At 37.3% G+C, this 17,326-nt stretch overlaps 1 long non-coding RNA gene across 1 annotated transcript; it reads right to left on the minus strand.

The window, feature by feature from the left end:
• Window positions 1–702: 702 nt before the first annotated feature.
• Window positions 703–1,943, minus strand: LOC116566068. Its single transcript, XR_004275712.1, has 2 exons — window positions 1,905–1,943; window positions 703–1,104 (listed from the first exon to the last, which is right to left on the minus strand). It is a non-coding gene; the product is annotated as an uncharacterized LOC116566068 (long non-coding RNA).
• Window positions 1,944–17,326: the final 15,383 nt, after the last annotated feature.

Genomic DNA, 17,326 nt, shown 5'->3' on the forward strand with positions numbered 1-17,326 from the left:
TACTTTATGCTCAATTCTTGTATAAAGTTTCTTAGCCTTCTATTCTCTTCCACTCCAGCTCTTCCTTCGCCTCCTACTCTTCTTTCTTTTCCTCCTACTCTTCTTCTTTCTTCACCTTCTCTTCCTTTCCTTTCCTTCCTTGTAGTTACTTCACACCATGCAAAGTTTGTGAGCTATAGAATAATACAATTCGTCCTGATCTTCAGAACTAAGACTTGTGCCAGTAACAGGAAAATAGAAAACTTAACAACAGTGTGGTTGAGGGTAGCAGTGAAAGAGAAAGGAGAGAGGCATAGGTGATTCTGCGGAGAGACAACCAGCTTGATAAAGTAATCATCTAGTGGTAGGACTCAGCCAGAATAACACACACACACACACACACACACACACACACACACACACACACACATCGAATGCAGTTGTCAGCAAGGCTGGTAGTATTCATATGAAATAGGGGAACCCAGAAGAAGAAGGTGAGTAGGAGGAAGAGAGAGATCTTGAGATTTGGAAGGGACTGATAATTGACCCCTCACCTTACAATCCTAAACAAATAAATCCTAACCTATGCCTGTGACTTTGAGAATGGTGCTGTGTCAACAGATAAAGTAGCTTTTAACATGGAAAAGAAAAGCTTGCTGTGCCTATGATTTAACTGAAAAATCCATTAAATTAGTGAGAAAACAATTACTCATACACTTTGAGAAAATTCCAGTGTCGTTTTACTTACCAGACAAAGTGGAAAAATATACAGAGACAAAATATGTATTATCAACAATGATATTACGGATTTTAGTTTTTCCTTCTTTCTATGAAATACAAAATGCCATGAAACAAACAAAGTAGCAACCCGTATTGAACACCACTGAGCTTTTGAAAACTAGTTGCTTCTCTTATTTAATGATATGCAATAGTCTATACAGGAATTATTTCTCTTGGGAGGTTGTTGAAGCTGTTAAGATTATCAGGACCCTGTATGGAAAAGGAGCATCTGGAGCCTTTTTTAGTCTTCCAAACCATTCACTTCCACTGGCACTCTACTTCCCGGGTCTCTTACACGTCACCGAATTCAATGCTCTTCAACGAACTCTCTCCTTCACTGAGCAGCTGCAAAGCAAAAGGAAGGATAAAGTGGGATCAGCAGACAACAGGGAGGGATAAAGCCCTGACTAACTAAGGCTTTGGGTCGGATGAAACTGTTATCTCTATTTGGTGAACCAGATGTTAACATTCCATGCTCATTCGGAGAGAGTTCTTTGACTGATTTCACAAAGGTTTTTGAGGAATGTAATTCATTAGTATGAAGACTTTGTCATGGTTCAGTAACTACAAAGCTCCCTTCATTGTGTAATCCCTTACTACACCTATGCAGTAGTCCCTGATTTATTACAGTAAATTGTTTTGCCTTTAAAAGGGAATTCTTTATTTACACACAGGCTCATGGATGAATGCAGAGATTTTTTTTTCCTTTCTTCATCTTCATTGAATGCAGAGATTTTTTTTTTCCTTTCTTCATCTTCATTCTCTGGTATTGACAAATTTCTCTATTTTTGCATAGATTTCTTTTTCTTTTTAAAGTTATTCTTAACTTTTAGTTTTAGGGGTACATATGCAGGTTTATTTTTAGTTTCAGAAGTACTTGTGCAGGGTGATACTGCATATTACAGGGGTTTGGCGTACTGATTATTTAATAATCCAGGCAACAAGCATAATACCTGACAGGTAATTTTCCTAATTCTCACCCTCCATCCTCAAGTAGGCCCTGGTGCCTGTTGTTTCCTTCTTTGTGTCCGTACATTCTCGTAGTTTAGCTCTCACTTGTAAGTGAAAACATGCAGTATTTGGTTTTGTTTCTGGGTTAGTTTATTTATGATAATGTCCCCCAGCTGCAAAGGACGTGATCTCACCTTTTTTGTGGTTGCATAGTATTCCATGTTGTATAGGTACCACATTTTCTTTATTCAGTCTAGCACTGATGGGCATTTAGGATGATTCCATGTTTCTTTTCTTCTTTCTTCTGTATGATTTCTACAATTCTCTTATCTATGCAGAGAAAGAGGATGAATGAGAATTGTAGAAATGAGTGTGTGTGTGTGTGTGTGTGTGTGTGTACATAAAGGTATGTATATATAGTTTTTGTTTGGTTTTCCTTTCCACTTACCACCTGATTCATCCTCCCACTTCCCCTGAGGCATTATGACAAAAAAAAATACAACTTAGCTATAGTCAGGCTTGGGCCCTGGTGCCAGTTTTGTCCCTAATTAGCCATGTGACCTTGAACCAGTGCTCTCATTATTAATTAAGGTGATTAGATTTTGCCCCTTTCATCTGTAGACCTCTATTATACTAAGTCAAAAAATATTTTAAAAATCAACAAATGTACTCAAACTTTTATCAAGTTGATGTGAATCAAGAAATGAATGAAAGCTGCACTATTCAATACAGTAATTGCTAGCAATGTATGGCTATTTAAATTTAAATAATTTAAAGGTAGTTGAGTAAGGTAAGGTAAATAAAATGAAACAACTCCTTTGTTGTACTAACCACATTTCAAATGCTCAACACCTGTATTTGGCTAGCAATCAATATCCTGGACAGCACAGAATGTAAAAAATTTACTCCACCATAGAACGTTCTAATGGGCAGCACTTAGAATAACTTTGTATATATAAACCACCATGTAAAATACAAACACAAAAATAACAATCCTTGCCTTCCAGAGCTTGCAATTGTGATAATCAGATTATATTTGCAGTATTAAACGAATATATTGTTCAAGACTGCATTAGAGATGATATCAAAATGTAGAATATGTCCTGCTTTCTTATCAGAGACCTCCTTTATCTTCAGTTCCCACATCTATAAAATGAGGAGACTGTACTAGAAGATCTCTACATTTATGTCTGCTTTTAACTGATTAAGATTGTATAACTCTACTGAATTTATGTGTTTACATGATTGACTTTAGTCTAAGGAAATGACAGAATTTAAACTGGGCCTTGAATGATGTTTAAGGTTGGGGTAAGTGGAGAAATAAGGACAGGGTATAAGTAGAGGATGGCGAATAAAAAGACAGAATGTACCAAAACAGGTTTAAGGTCACCCAGGAATGTCCCCTGAAACTGAGGGTTTCAAATAAGATTTAAGTGATTGTTAGTCAGGAATGGAGCTTTCTCCTTAGGTTGGAAAGCTGACTACTGAAGTCTTGTTCAATTCTAAGTATCTTCAATCATAAAAGTATGAATTGGTATATATGAATGTTGTTAGAGTTGAGGGCATATGAAAAGAAGAGGTGGCAGTAATTATTAGTTAGGTTATGGTATCCAAATCAACACAAAGTTAGTTTGGATCTTTCACCCAACTAGGGGTGGGCAAATGGGAAGGGGGGAACCATGGAGAAATACAAGTGGAACAATCTCAAGAACAAACAATGTAAGAAAATAAATAGTCTCTGTATCATGTTGAAGAATTTTATGAAGATAAAAATACAATAATTTTGACTATCTGAAATTATTACAACTTCCCCAAGATAAACCTAAACTTCATTCTTAGACTAGATTGGTTCAGAATCTCCTGCAGCATAGCTCTAGTCTGAGGGCTGAAATCATGATCAAGTCATTTCAGAGAGCAAAATAGAATACCTTCCCAAGGACAAAGAATGTGTTCCCTGCCTACTTAGAAGGATGTTCTTTCAACATGTCTACCTTCCTGGTGGGAACCAGTTTCAGAAGTCTGTAATCTCATCAAAGGAAGCCAAGTGGCAGAGAAGTTCTCCACAGGGGAAATTAATCAGCAAGGCTTCCTTTCTTTCTTCCAGGCCCTTTTCATTTGTTTTCCTGGGGGCTAACTTCCAAGCTATTGAAATTTTCCTTGATCCCTCTCAACCTTCAATTAGATTTGAGGAAATGGCGGTTTCCCCTGGTTTCTTTCTTTTAAACTCATCCTTTTGAATCAAAGAGTTAGTTAGGTCTTAGCACAACGCATCGTCAGTCTGACATTTGGCATTTTGCAGCCTTGGACATTGGCTTGAAATGGGTCTGGATGCAGAGGCCTGAAAAACTGTTACTTTCATCAAGAAAATTTTCCTTCAGGTACTGTAAAACAGTTCTGGACACAAGGTAATCTGATGGCCTTAGGATGTATTGAGAATCTTTAAGATTGATAGCAATATACAGTTGGTTATATCCCAGCTAAATGAGTCAAAGCTGAAACTCTCCATCTCTTAAAGGAGGGGCACGGTGGCAAACCTCAGGAGTTTAAGCAAGTTTTTTACCGAGGTAATTAAGCCTGTAAACTTTTAGTCCCAAATCCACAGGGAAGTTCTAACAATCCTCTTCCTTATACTAAAAAATGTGGCAATCCTGACTTCTGCTTTCTTTCTTTCTTTTTCTGAAACATGGTCTTTCTCTGTCACCCAGGCTGGAGTACAGTGTCATGATCATGGCTCACTGCAGCCTCAACCGCCCAGGCTCATGTGATCCTCCCTCTTCAGCTCCCGAGGAGTAGCTGGGACCATAGGCACATGCCACCATGCCCAACTAATTTTTATGGTAGATATGAATGTTGTAAGAGTTGAGGGCATATGAAAAGAAGTTTTTGTATTTTTTTCATACAGAAGAAGTTTCACCACTTTGCCCAGTTTGATCTGAAACTCCTGATGTCAAATGATTTGCCCAGTTTGACTTTTCAAAGTGCTGAGATTACAGGCGTGAGCCACCACACTCAACCAGTCTTTTTTCTTTTCTTTCCTTATCTTCACAACTGATCAAAGAGGCACAGAACTACTCCTCTCCAAAGAAAATGGGAGATCAGTGGCTTCTCAGCTAAACATAGACGCATGCTTATTAGGTGAGCCATAATTTCCCTACCCCTACCCTGATGATTACTAAGCTTTGTGTTCCATTTGCACACATATTGGAGAACCAAGCTGGATGTCATTTTAAAAGCCATGAGACAGACTGCTAGGATCTTAGGTCAAGGAAAAGAAGAACCTCTTAGCTTGCCCTTTTGAGTTAAAAGGCTCAGGTTCTAAAATATTACTTTGATAATCTGGTGCTGCACAATAGCCATTTTGATACTTTCAGGTCAACAATTGACCGAGTCATCACTTTCTCTAGTCAGTGAGGAAGTGGTTGCCCAGAATTACAGCAATGCACATTCTGTTCCTTGTTATAAATAAAACATGGGATTGTACTGTTTCTGACATGAATTATCCTGCTACCTGCTATAATGTCAGTCATATTACAATGAAGATAGCCAAAACAGACCAGACATTGTGTGGCTTCAAAGGTTTTCTTATTTTGCTTTTCCAACTCCCATTTAAGAAAGGCACTAGCTGAAGCCTGAAAATGAAAAGCACTTCTGAGTTGGTCTACAGAGACCGCCTACTTAATTATAACCAGCACTGAGGGAATGTAACACTATCCCAGTCACACAATAAATGTTAGCAGTAGTCAAATGATAAAGTTTCCTTTCCTTCTTCTTATAGTTTCCCCAATGCTAGAAAGGCATCCTGTTTTGTGTACATTTTTTAAACGATGTGTTTAAGACATTTAAATAGTCCTATTTATAAGCACCAGAAAACAGCTGTTCATCTCCAAGTTATAGGTCTTGGAGGGTGCCAGGGAAATAAATACTGAGCCTCATAATGATTCTCATAAACAGTTGAATTTATCTCTTGGCAACTTTTCACAACACCTTTAGCAAACAGGGCACCCATGCGTGAAACAGAAATAATTAGGCACATGCCCCTAAGTGACAGGCTTTCACATGCACAAGAAAGGCAGTCTTTTTTATTAGCCCACTCCCTGCTGTCCACCAACGCCTCCACCTTCAATGCCATTTGAGAAATCAATCAGTATACAGGTTCAAACAAATCTCACTCCCTCCAGAAACTCTTTTTTTGCACCTCAGGGTGAAGTTTTCCTCCTGGCAAATCATCTAAAGGTTCACTCCAAATGCAATGTGGGCTGCAGCAGCAAAAACACCATGTCATTCTCTTGCTTGTTCAAACAAAAGATGTGGTCTTCTAAGATTCTTCCTAGCACCTTATGGGAGTGGACCATACTACCTTCTTGATTTAAAAATTTCTTGAAGCCCTGTACATGTCAGTAGATGTTGTTTGTGGAGAATCAGTAGTTAGGCTGAAACTCTCAGCTCCAGATGGTGGCCTCACTTCCTAGGGAACATCCAACTTCAGATTGGACAAGTAGTTCTCCAATCTTTCTAATTTCTGTACTAAATGTAGAAAAGTTGACACAAAATTCACAGGACAAGAGTTCACCCATTTAAGTGAAGCTTATTATACTGGGAAGTATCAAAAGACATCAAAATTCTAGACAAGTGCTACAGAGGAAATATCAGGCTAAATTAGCACTAATGTCAGTGAGTGATAACACCCAAATTAGCACTAATGTCAGTGAGTGATAACAAAGGTAGGGGGCATGTGGGGTTTCACTCCAGCTGAACTGAGCTCACTTTGTTAGGAAGAAGAATTAGCTTTTAGGGGACTTAAGATTTTCCCAGAAAATCTGTGAATTATCTTGAATGTACATATACTACCCCAAACCCCTAGATCTAATGTTAAACATATTGTGATGAGTGTTTTCTACTATTCCATTGGTATTTTAGGATTCTCCTGTCTGGGCTAACATGGATGGCCCTGAGATATGCTATGATGACCATTTTACTGATGATATCGGCAATAGCAAGTGTTTGGGGTTTCTGTCACAACACAGTTTTGGGAAATCTCTGAATCCCAGATAGAATACCATTTAGCTAAAAGTGAGTCCCTGTTGCTCATGCACGAAGCTTTGTCCTTTTACTGTATTCATTATGACCATACAAAGTGAGGTCAGTGATATTATCCAATTTTTCTGAAGAATGTGCTAAGGCTTACAAAGACTAAATGACATACCTGAGGTTGCATAACTAGTAAGTGTCATAGATTGGTGTGTTCTTCCAATTTAGTACAGCCCACACAGGCTTCAATATACTACACTTGAAGGTTTAGATTGTTCCTCGCACATGGTAAGTACGTAATGAATAACTAGCACATATTCTTGCACATATATTTAATATTAATGTTTCTTATTCTTTCCCCATTTACTTCCCTATCTTGATGTTTTTTAAATGTAACTTAATTATACCAGCATTTAGATGACAAACACAACTATTCTATATAAAACTGTTAACTTATTGTTAACAATAAAGCAGTGCTATTTGTCATTTATTAAGGCCCCAGTAAGTGTGTCATTCACTTGATATACATTATTTCTCTGCCTCATAACTACACTTATATATGTACAAATGGGCTCAGAGAGCTTAGCTGTCTCAGCCACAATAAGTGGTGAAATATGGACTCAGGTTCACGAGAGTGACATTCCTTAGGTGCGCTATGTACTTACGTTTCACAAGTTTATGTGGCTGTGTGAGTTATTCCATTTTTTTAAATTACAGAATTAGAAAACAAAGGTTTCTGACTTTGTTTAGCAATGTTTATTTTAACATATGATGATTAGACAATCTAACAGAGATGTCTTGTAGGGCATTGAGAAGGCATCAAAGAGAGAGTGACAGGACATCTTTAAGACCCATACTAATATGAATTTGAAGCTTTAAGATGCTATTAATTTTTATTGAGCAATATTTATTGAAAATGTAGGCTGCAAACATTGACTTGGGGACTATCCAAAGTTATGAAAATGTTAGAAAGGAAAATATTTCTTGAGTGCCAACAATCTACTATAAATTAACCATTCTTTCCACACAAAACACATGTAGGCTGATAAAATGTTTCCCCATTTTACAGATTGGAGCAAAATTGGCACCATCATATACGCTTTAATATAATAATATAGGTTATTTTATAGATTATTAAACAATAATATAGATGACTGACTCCAAAACACATTATCTTTCTCCTAAATCCCTTTATTCCAAAGGATGAAGAAAAGACAACAAAGGAGGCAGAAAAGAATGATGAGATATGTAAGAAAACAAACAAAATAACACACGATCATGAAATTTGGGAATGAGTTTCTGAGAGAGGAAATGATCAACAGTGTTGAATGCTGCAGAGATGTTACAAAATGAAGATAATTAGTTAAAGCCACACTTTTGAAGTTTGATTTGTCTGTAATTGGAGTACCTCCTGTGATTAACATACCATACAATAATACTAAGGTCCAGAGTTTCACTTCTGTTTATGACAGTTAAACTTTGCTAAGGGCATCAGGCAGACTGTAATCCTCCTGAAGCTCACCATCAAGACCATGTTTGCTCTTGTTCAAAGGGTAAAATAATACATTTTGGATAGGTAAGAAGAAATCCATTACCAATTCTGGAAAATAAGTACAAATAGTACATCTTGCTAAATATTTGTGCAGAAATGGCTAAAAATACAGTTTTAACTTAAACATGTAGACAAATTTAAAAAGCAAACTGTTGCATCCACTCTCTTAGGATAGATGTCATTTAGAATGCTCTTTTGGCTGCAACTAGTAGAATATTAAAATTAAGCTTGGCTTAAACAATAAGAGCATCTATCATCTCTTGTAATAAGAAGTCTAGATACAAGACAGTGACTGGGTTACTTCAGTTGCTTGACAATGCCATCAAGGACACAAATGTTTCTATTTTCCCAGTCTGCCATCCTTGGTATGATGGCTGTCTCTCTCCTCAGGATGGCAGAGTGGCTGTGGTAGTTCTAGGCCAACACAACGTCTTCTAGAAAAAATCAAAAGAGACATTGCCTCTCATGAGGTTCTTTCCAATAAAGATGTATGCTTTTTCCAGAAGCTTCTCCATTAACATCCCTTCCGGTTTCCTAGACCATGTCAGGTGCCCATACTCTAGCTTTATAGCTCATTGGCTTTCAAACAGCAGTGATTCTGCCATCCCCCCACCCAGGAACACTTAGCATTTCTAGAGATACTTTTTTCACAGCTAAAAGAGTGCTACTGGCATCAAGGTGCATAGAGGCCAAGGATGCTGGTAAAACATACTAAAATGCACAGGGCAACTCTCCACAACAAAAATTATCTGGTCCAAAATGTCAATAGTTCTAATGTGGAGAAATCTCATTTCTAGATATTAAAAAAAAGACTGTGAAATAAAGGGAAGCATTCATCTGGCATTTTTAAGGCAAATTGTCAAAACAAGGAAGAACCGTTTGGGGAGAACAGTTTTAGGGTAAGCAAGCAGCATTGTCCACTGCAGTATAACAAGGGCCTCTTCTAAGGAGTTAGAAGAGGAAATGGGAAGAGCCAAGTAAAGATAATTTGCATAGAAAGAACTAAAGTTTGGTGGGTTTAGTAGGTTGGAAGATGACAGAGTAAAAGAGTGAAAACAATGAAGAAATGGCCTTTAGATTAAAGATTAAGACTGACTGTATTCTTCATTCTAATTCAACTCATACATTAAGACTGTATTCTTCATTCTAATTCAACTCATACAAACTTGCCAACAAACAAAGCATATTCCTACTAATAAGTCTGTTATAAATTGAATTGTGTCCCCTACAAATTTATATAAAGTGCGAACCTCTAGTAGCTTAGAATGTAACTTTATTTGGAAGATAGCATTTTTACAGAGGTAATCAGGTTGAAGTATGATAATTAGAGTGTGTTCTATATCCAATATGACTAGTGTTCTTATAAAAACAGAAAATTTGGACACAGGGATATGCAAAATGGAAAACAATGTGAAGAGACACCCTGAGAAGAAGGACATATACAACCCAAAGAGATTGGTGTGGAACGGATCCTTCCCTTGAAGCCCTCAGAAAGAGCCAACCCTTGATTTCACACTTCTAACCTCTAGAACTCTAAGGCAACACATTTCTGCATTTGAGCCACTAGTTTGTGGTTCTTTGTTACAGCAGTCCTTAGAAAACAAATACAGAATTGTAGAATATGATGGCTTTAGACTTTGACAGCAAACCTCTTTGGTGGAATAGCTGAAGGAAACTGGTTTCTTTGGCACTAGACTTGGATAAAGATGCTCAGCACACATATTAAGTGAAAATAAGGGAAGGACATCGGCTAAAGTACCTGTGGCTCTTGGTCTATGAAGACTGTAAGAAATAGTGTGATATTTCTGTCACTATTGAAACACGAATGCAATTAAGTGCAGTTTTATATTTTTTCCTGTAGTCAGGAGTTTACCAATTTGGTAAAAACAAATTCTGAACATTCAGGTTTAATACTGGCTCCACAAGTAAATATGGGAAAACTAGTTAACCTCTGAGTTTCAATAATTCTTTTATCATAGAATTAATAGCTATGAAGTTCTTGGCCTAGTTCCTGGCACAGAATACAACTTTAAGAAGTAGGTATAATTATCAGATTAAAAACCTAGAACAGTGTATGGTAGTATGTGGTATAAACCTAACAAATGTAAATTTGGCCTACTTAATTTTATTTTAAAAATTAATTGAATACTTTTGCCAATGCTAACTGACTTATCTTAGCACTTTTACATGCCTATATAATCTCATGTAATTATCATAAACCTTCAGAAATGAATGCATGATTATTAGCTATATTATCTTCATTATACAAATGTAAAAGACTGAGGCTTACGGTAAGGTAATTCAGCCAAGACAACATAGCTAATAAGCAGTAGAACCAGACCATGAACCCAGGTCTCGTTGACCCCTTTGCACATGTTTTAACCACAACTAGAATGGCCTTCTAGCTGCTTTCTTATCAAAGAAAGGGCAGAATGATTCCATAGCTATACTTGGACCTTTAACAAATGCAAATTATCAGGAACTGTGGTGTTTATCTGAGCACACGGGGTTTTGGCTTCTCAAGCTGTACTTCTTACATGCTGAGATCTAACAAAGGCGACCTGGTATTTAGGCTTTGGGGAAAACTTACAATTAGATTTAGGAAAACATGGGAATTGTCTCCTGTGACATTTCTCAAACAACCAGGCTAGTAACTTGGTGGATTGGGGAGGTGGGGGAGGAACTTATTATGAGCTGAACGAGAAAGGTCTCCTCCTTCCACCCCCTCACCTTCTGGTGCAAAGGCACAGCTGGTGCATCCGCCTGCCTTCTAGGCAATATGCTTTCTCTGACCTCAGGCTTTGGTCCATATGGCATCGCCTAGCTGAGTAGAAAGGGAAAGCTGTTTTGTTTTATTGAAAATTAGGTTCATATATACAAAGTGTTGACAAAGGCATTATAGGAGTAAGAACCATTTGTTAACTTGTAACTTAGCAAGATACCCTAAGAGAAGGGAGAGGGCTTCAAGGAGGCAGGAAAGCACTTGCTTGCTGTTTGCTGAATACTAATCCCCAAAAATCCACTGCCTAAAACCAGACAAAAGACAAATTACATGGCTTTTGAGGAGTTTATTTTTCCAGATGGCCAACCCGAAGCTATAGTTCACTGGCAAATTAAGTCTCCTAATACAGAGAAATCCAGCCCAATCACGTGTTTAATAAAAAGCACAAAGTGTGCTTCTCAAACAAGTAATTTGGAAATGTGAAATATGCTAAACAGAGTGTAAAAAGGGGAGCCCTTGACACATATTGGGTTTTATATTTCATGTTTGTTCAGTTGGTAAGTAAACAAAGCTGTGAAAACAACTTACCAGTTGTCCCAGTGGCTCCTACTTACATTGGTCTAATTCTTTAAAGACAGTTCTTCCCTTACTACCTCACTAAGATCAAGCTGTTTCTATTTCTGGATACTCAATGAGCTGATCTTCTTTAATATTTCCCTATGGCCAGGAAATATACATAGATATATGATATACAGTATAGATAATATGTACATGTATGTGTGTGTGTGTATATATGTTTTGTTTGTCTTGGTTCCTGGTTAAACGTCAACATTACTTTTTTTTTCTGAGATTTTGGTGCACCCATCACCCGAACAGTGTACACTGTACCTAATGTGTAGTCTTTTATCCCTCAACCCCTCCCACCCTTTTCCCTTGATTTCCAAAGTCCAGTGTATCATTCATATTACGCCTTTGCATCCTCATAGCTTAGCCCTCACTTATGAGTGAGAACATACAATGTTTGGTTTTCCATTCATGAGTTACTTCACTTAGAATAGTAGTCTCCAATTCCATCCAGGTTGCTGTGAATGCCATTATTTCATTCCATTTTATGGCTGAGTAGTATTCCATGGTATATACCACATTTTCTTTACCCACTCATTGATTGATGGGCATTTAGGCTGGTTCTGTATTTTTGCAATGGCAAATTTTACTGCTATAAATATACATGTGCAAATATCTTTTTTGCACAATGACTTCTTTTTCTCTGGGTATATACTCAGGAGCAAGGTTGAGGAATCAAATGGTAGATCTACTTTTAGTTATTTAAGAAATCTCCACACTGTTTTTCATAGTGGTTTTACTAGTTTCCATTACCATCAATAGTATAAATGTATTCCCTTTTCACCATATCCATGAAAAAACCTATTATTTTTAATTTTTTTTTATTATGGCCATTACTGCAGGAGTAAGGTGGTACCACATTATGGTTTTAGTTTGATAATTGGTGATTTTGAGCATTTTTCCATATGCTTGTTGGTCATTTGTATAACTTCTTTTGAGAATTGTCTATTCATGTTCTTAGTCCACTTTTTGATGGGATTGTTTGCTTTTTCTTGCCGATTGGTTCAAGTTCTTTGTAGGTTCTGGATATTAGTCCTTTGTCAGATATATAGATTTTGAAGATTTTCTCCCACTCTGTTGGTTCTCAGTTAATGCTGCTGATTATTTCTCTTGCTGAGCAGACGCTTTTAGTTTAATCTAATTCCATCTATCTTTGCTTTTGTTGCATTTGCTCTTGGGTTCTTGGTCATAAAGTCTTGCCTAAGTCAATGTCTAGAAAGGTTTTTCTGATGTTATCTTCTAAAATTTTCATGGTTTTAGGTTTTAGATTTAAGTCTTTGATCCATCTTGAGTTGATTTTTGTGTAAGGTGAGAGATGGGGATCCAGTTTCATTCTTTCACATGTGACTTGCAAATTATCCAGTACCATTTGTTAAACAGGGTGTCCTTTCCCCACTTTTTGTTTTTGTTTGCTTTCCCAAAGATCAATTGAATGTAGGTATTTGGCTTTATTTCTGCATTGTTTATTCTATTCCATGGGTCTATGTGCCTATTTTTATACTAGTATCATGTTGTTTTGGCTACTATGGTCTTGTAGTATGCTATGAAGTTGGGTAGTGATGCCTCCAGATTTTTTCTTTTGCTTAGTTTTGGCTCAGTTCTGTGGGCTCTTTTTTGGTTCCACATGAATTTTAGGATTTTTTTTAGTTCTGTGAAGAATGATAACGATATTTTGATGAGAATTTGATGAGAAATTGAATTTGTAGATTGCTTTGGAAGTCTGGTCATTTTCATGATATTGATTCTACACTTCCATGAGCATGGGATATGTTTCCACTTGTTCACGTCATCTATGATTTTCTTCTGCAGTGTTTTATAGTTTTTATTGCAGAGGTCTTTCACATTCTTGGTTAGTTATGCTCCTAAGTTTTTGTTTGTTTGTTTGCAGTTATTGTGAAATGGCTTGAGTTCTTAATTTGATTCTCAGGTTGGTTGCTGTTGGTGTATACCATAGCTACTGCTTTGTGTACATTAATTTTGTATCCTGAAACTTTGCTGAATTTATTTACGAGCTCTATGGCTTTTTGGATGCATCTTTGGGTTTTCTAGGTATACAGACATATCATTAACAAATAGTGACATTTTGGCTTCCTCTTACCAACTTGGATGCCCTCTATTTCTTTCTCTTGTCTGAATGCTCTGACCAGGACTGCCAGTACTGTATTGAGTAGAAGTGGTGAAAGCAGGCACCCTTGTTTTGTTCCAGTTCTAGGAGGACTGCTTCCAACTTTTCCCTCTTTAGTATAATGTTGGCTGTGGATTTGTCATTGATGGCTTCTGTTACCTTAAGATATTTCTGTTCTATTCTCATTTTTCTGAGGGTTTTAATCATAAAGGGATGCAGGATTTTGTCAAATGCTTTTTCTGTATCTACTGAGATGATCATGTATTTTCTGTTTTTAATTCTGTTTATGTGGAATATCACATGTGTTGACTTAGGTATGTTAAATCATCCCTGCATCCCTCCTGAGAAACCCACTTGGTCATGGTGGAATATCTTTTTGATATGCTGTTGGATTCAGTTCACTAGTATTTTGTTGAGGATTTTTGCATCTATGTTCATCAGGGATATTGGTCTATAGTTTTCTTTTTTTGTTATGTCCTTCCTTGGTTTGGATATTAGGTAATACTGATTTCATAGTATGATTTAAGGAGGATTCCCTATTTCTCTATCCTGTGGAACAGTGTCAATAGAATTGGTACTCTCTCTCTTTCTCTCTCTCTTTTATTGTACTTTAAGTTCTGGGGTACATGTGCAGATCTTGCAAGATTACTGCATAGGTAAATATATGACATGGTGGTTTGCTGTCTCCATCCCCCCGTGACCTACATCAGGCATTTCTCCCAATGTTTGCCCTCCCAACTGCCCCATGCGCACTCTCCTTCCCCTAGGCCTCCACCCCCTCAAAAGACCCCAGTGTGTGATGTTCCCCTCCCTGTGCCCATGTGTTCTCATTGTTCAACACTCACCTATGAGTGAGAACATGTGGTGTTTGATTTTCTCTTCTTGTGTCAGTTTGCCGAGAATGATGGTTTCCAGATTCATACATGTCCCTACAAAGGACATGAACTCATCCTTTTTTATGGCTGCATAGTATTCCATGGTGTATATGTGCCACATTTTCCCTGTCCAGTCTATCATCAATGGGCATTTGAGTTGGTTCCAGGTCTTTGCTATTGTAAACAGTGCTGGAATTAACATTCATGTGCATGTGTCCTTATAGCAGAACGATTTATAATCCTTTGGATATATACCCGGTAATGGGATTGCTGGGTCAAATGGAATTTCTATGTCTAGGTCCTTGAGGAATCGCCACACTGTCTTTCACAATGGTTGAACTAATTTACACTCCCACCAACAGTGTAAAAGTGTTCCTATTTCTCCACATCCTCTCCAGCATCTGTTGTCTCCAGATTTTCTAATGATTGCCATTCTAACTAGGGTGAGGTGGTATCTCAATGTAGTTTTGATTTGCATTTCTGTAATGGCCAGTGATGATGAGCATTTTTTCATGTTTGTTGGCCTCATGTATGTCCTCTTTTTTAAAGTGTCTGTTCATGTCCTTTGCCCACTTTTGAATGCGCTTGTTTGTTTTTTTCTTGTAAATCTGTTTTAGTTCTTTGTAAATTCTGGATATCAGCCCTTTGTCAGATGTGTAGACTGCAAAAATTTTTTCCCATTCTGTTGGTTGCTGATTCACTCTAACGACTGTTTCTTTTGCTGTACAGAAGCTCTGGAGTTTGAATAGGTCCCATTTGTCTATTTTGGCTTTTGTTGCCAATGCTTTTGGTGTTTTGGTAATGAAGTCCTTGCCTATGCCTATGTCCTGAATGGTTTTGCCTAGGTTTTCTTCTAGGGTTTTTATGGTGTTAGGTCTTACATTTAAGTCTTTAATCCATCTGGAGTTAAGGTTAGTGTAAGGTGTCAGGAAAGGGTCTGGTTTCTGCTTTCTGCACATGGCTGGCCAGTTTTCCCAACACCATTTATTAAACAGGGACTCCTTTCCCCATTGCTTGTTTTTGTCAGGTTTGTCAAAGATTGGATGGTTGTAGATGTGTGGTGTTGCCTCCAAGGCCTCTGTTCTTTTCCATTGATCTATATCTCTGTTTTGGTACCAGTACCATGCTGTTTTGATTACTGTAGCCTTGTAGTATAGTTTGAAGTCCAGTAGTGTAATGCCTCCCACTTTGTTGTTGTTTTTTTTGTTTGTTTGTTTGTTTGGTTTCTTTTTTTTGGTTTTTTTTTTGCTTAGAACTGACTTGGCTATGTGGACTCTCTTTTGGTTCCATATGAAGTTTAAGGCATTTTTTTCCAGTTCTGTCAAGAAGGTCATTGGTAGCTTGATGGGGATAGTGTTGAATCTGTAAATTACTTTGGGCAGTATGGCCATTTTCATGATATTGATTCTTTCTAACCATGAACATGGAATGTTTCTCCATCTGTTTGTGTCCTCTCTTATTTCGTTGAGCGGTAGTTTGTAGTTCTCCTTGAAGAAGTCCTTTACCGCCCTTGTTAGTTGTATACCCAGGTATTTTATTCTATTTGTAGCAATTGTGAATGGTTGAGGCAGCAATTAAGAGCCTACCACCAAAAAAAAAACCCAGGTCCAGACGGGTTCACAGCCGAATTCTACCAGACATACAAAGAGGCACTGGTAGCATTCATTCTGAAACTATTATAAACAATCCAAAAAGTGGGAATCCTTCCCAAATCATTTTATGAGACCAACATCATCCTGAAACCAAAACCCAGCAGAGACTCAACAAGAAAAGAAAATTTCAGGCCAATATCCATGATTAACATAGATGCAAAAATCTTCAATAAAATACTGGCAAAAATTGTAACAGCACATCAAAAACTTATCCACCATGATCAAGTAGGCATGATCCTGGGGATGCAAGGCTGGTTCAACATACACACATCTATAAACGTAATTCGCTACATAAACAGAACCAAAGACAAAAACCACATGATTATCTCAATTGATGCAGAGAAGGCCTTTGACAAAATTCAACAGCCCTTTATGCTAAAAACCCTCAATAAACTAGGTATTGGCGGAACGTATCTCAAAATAATAAAAGTTATTTACGACAAACCAACAGCTCATATCATACTGAATGAGCAAAAACTGGAAGCATTCCCTTTGACATCTGGCACTAGACAAGGATGCCCTCTCTCACCACTCCTATTCAACATAGTATTGGAAATTCTAGCCAGAGCAATCAGGCAAGAAAAAGAAATAAATGGTATTCAAATAGGAAAGGAGGAAGCCAAATTGTCTCTATTTGCAGACAACATGTTTGTATATCTAGAAGACCCCATTGTCTCAGCCCAAAATCTCCTGAAATTGATAAGCAACTTCAGCAAAGTCTCAGGATACAAAATCAATGTGCAAAAATCACAAGCATTCCTATACACCAATAACAGACTTAAAGAGAGCCACATCAAGAACGAACTGCCATTCACAATTGCTACAGAAAGAATAAATTTGTATCTTAATTTCATTGTTGACCCAATGATAATTCAGGAGTTTATTTATTTTTCATGTACATGGTTTTGAGGATTTCTTTTGGAGTTGATTTTCATTTTTATTCCACTGTAGTCTGAGATAGTACTTGATGCAATTTCAATTTTTTAAAATTTATGGAGACTTATTTTATGACCTGTCATATGGTCTATGTTGGAGAGT

The sequence above is a fragment of the Sapajus apella genome, unplaced genomic scaffold (genome assembly GCF_009761245.1).
Source record: "Sapajus apella isolate SASKATOON/1434 unplaced genomic scaffold, GSC_monkey_1.0 scaffold42, whole genome shotgun sequence".
NCBI classification, from domain to species: domain Eukaryota; kingdom Metazoa; phylum Chordata; class Mammalia; order Primates; family Cebidae; genus Sapajus; species Sapajus apella.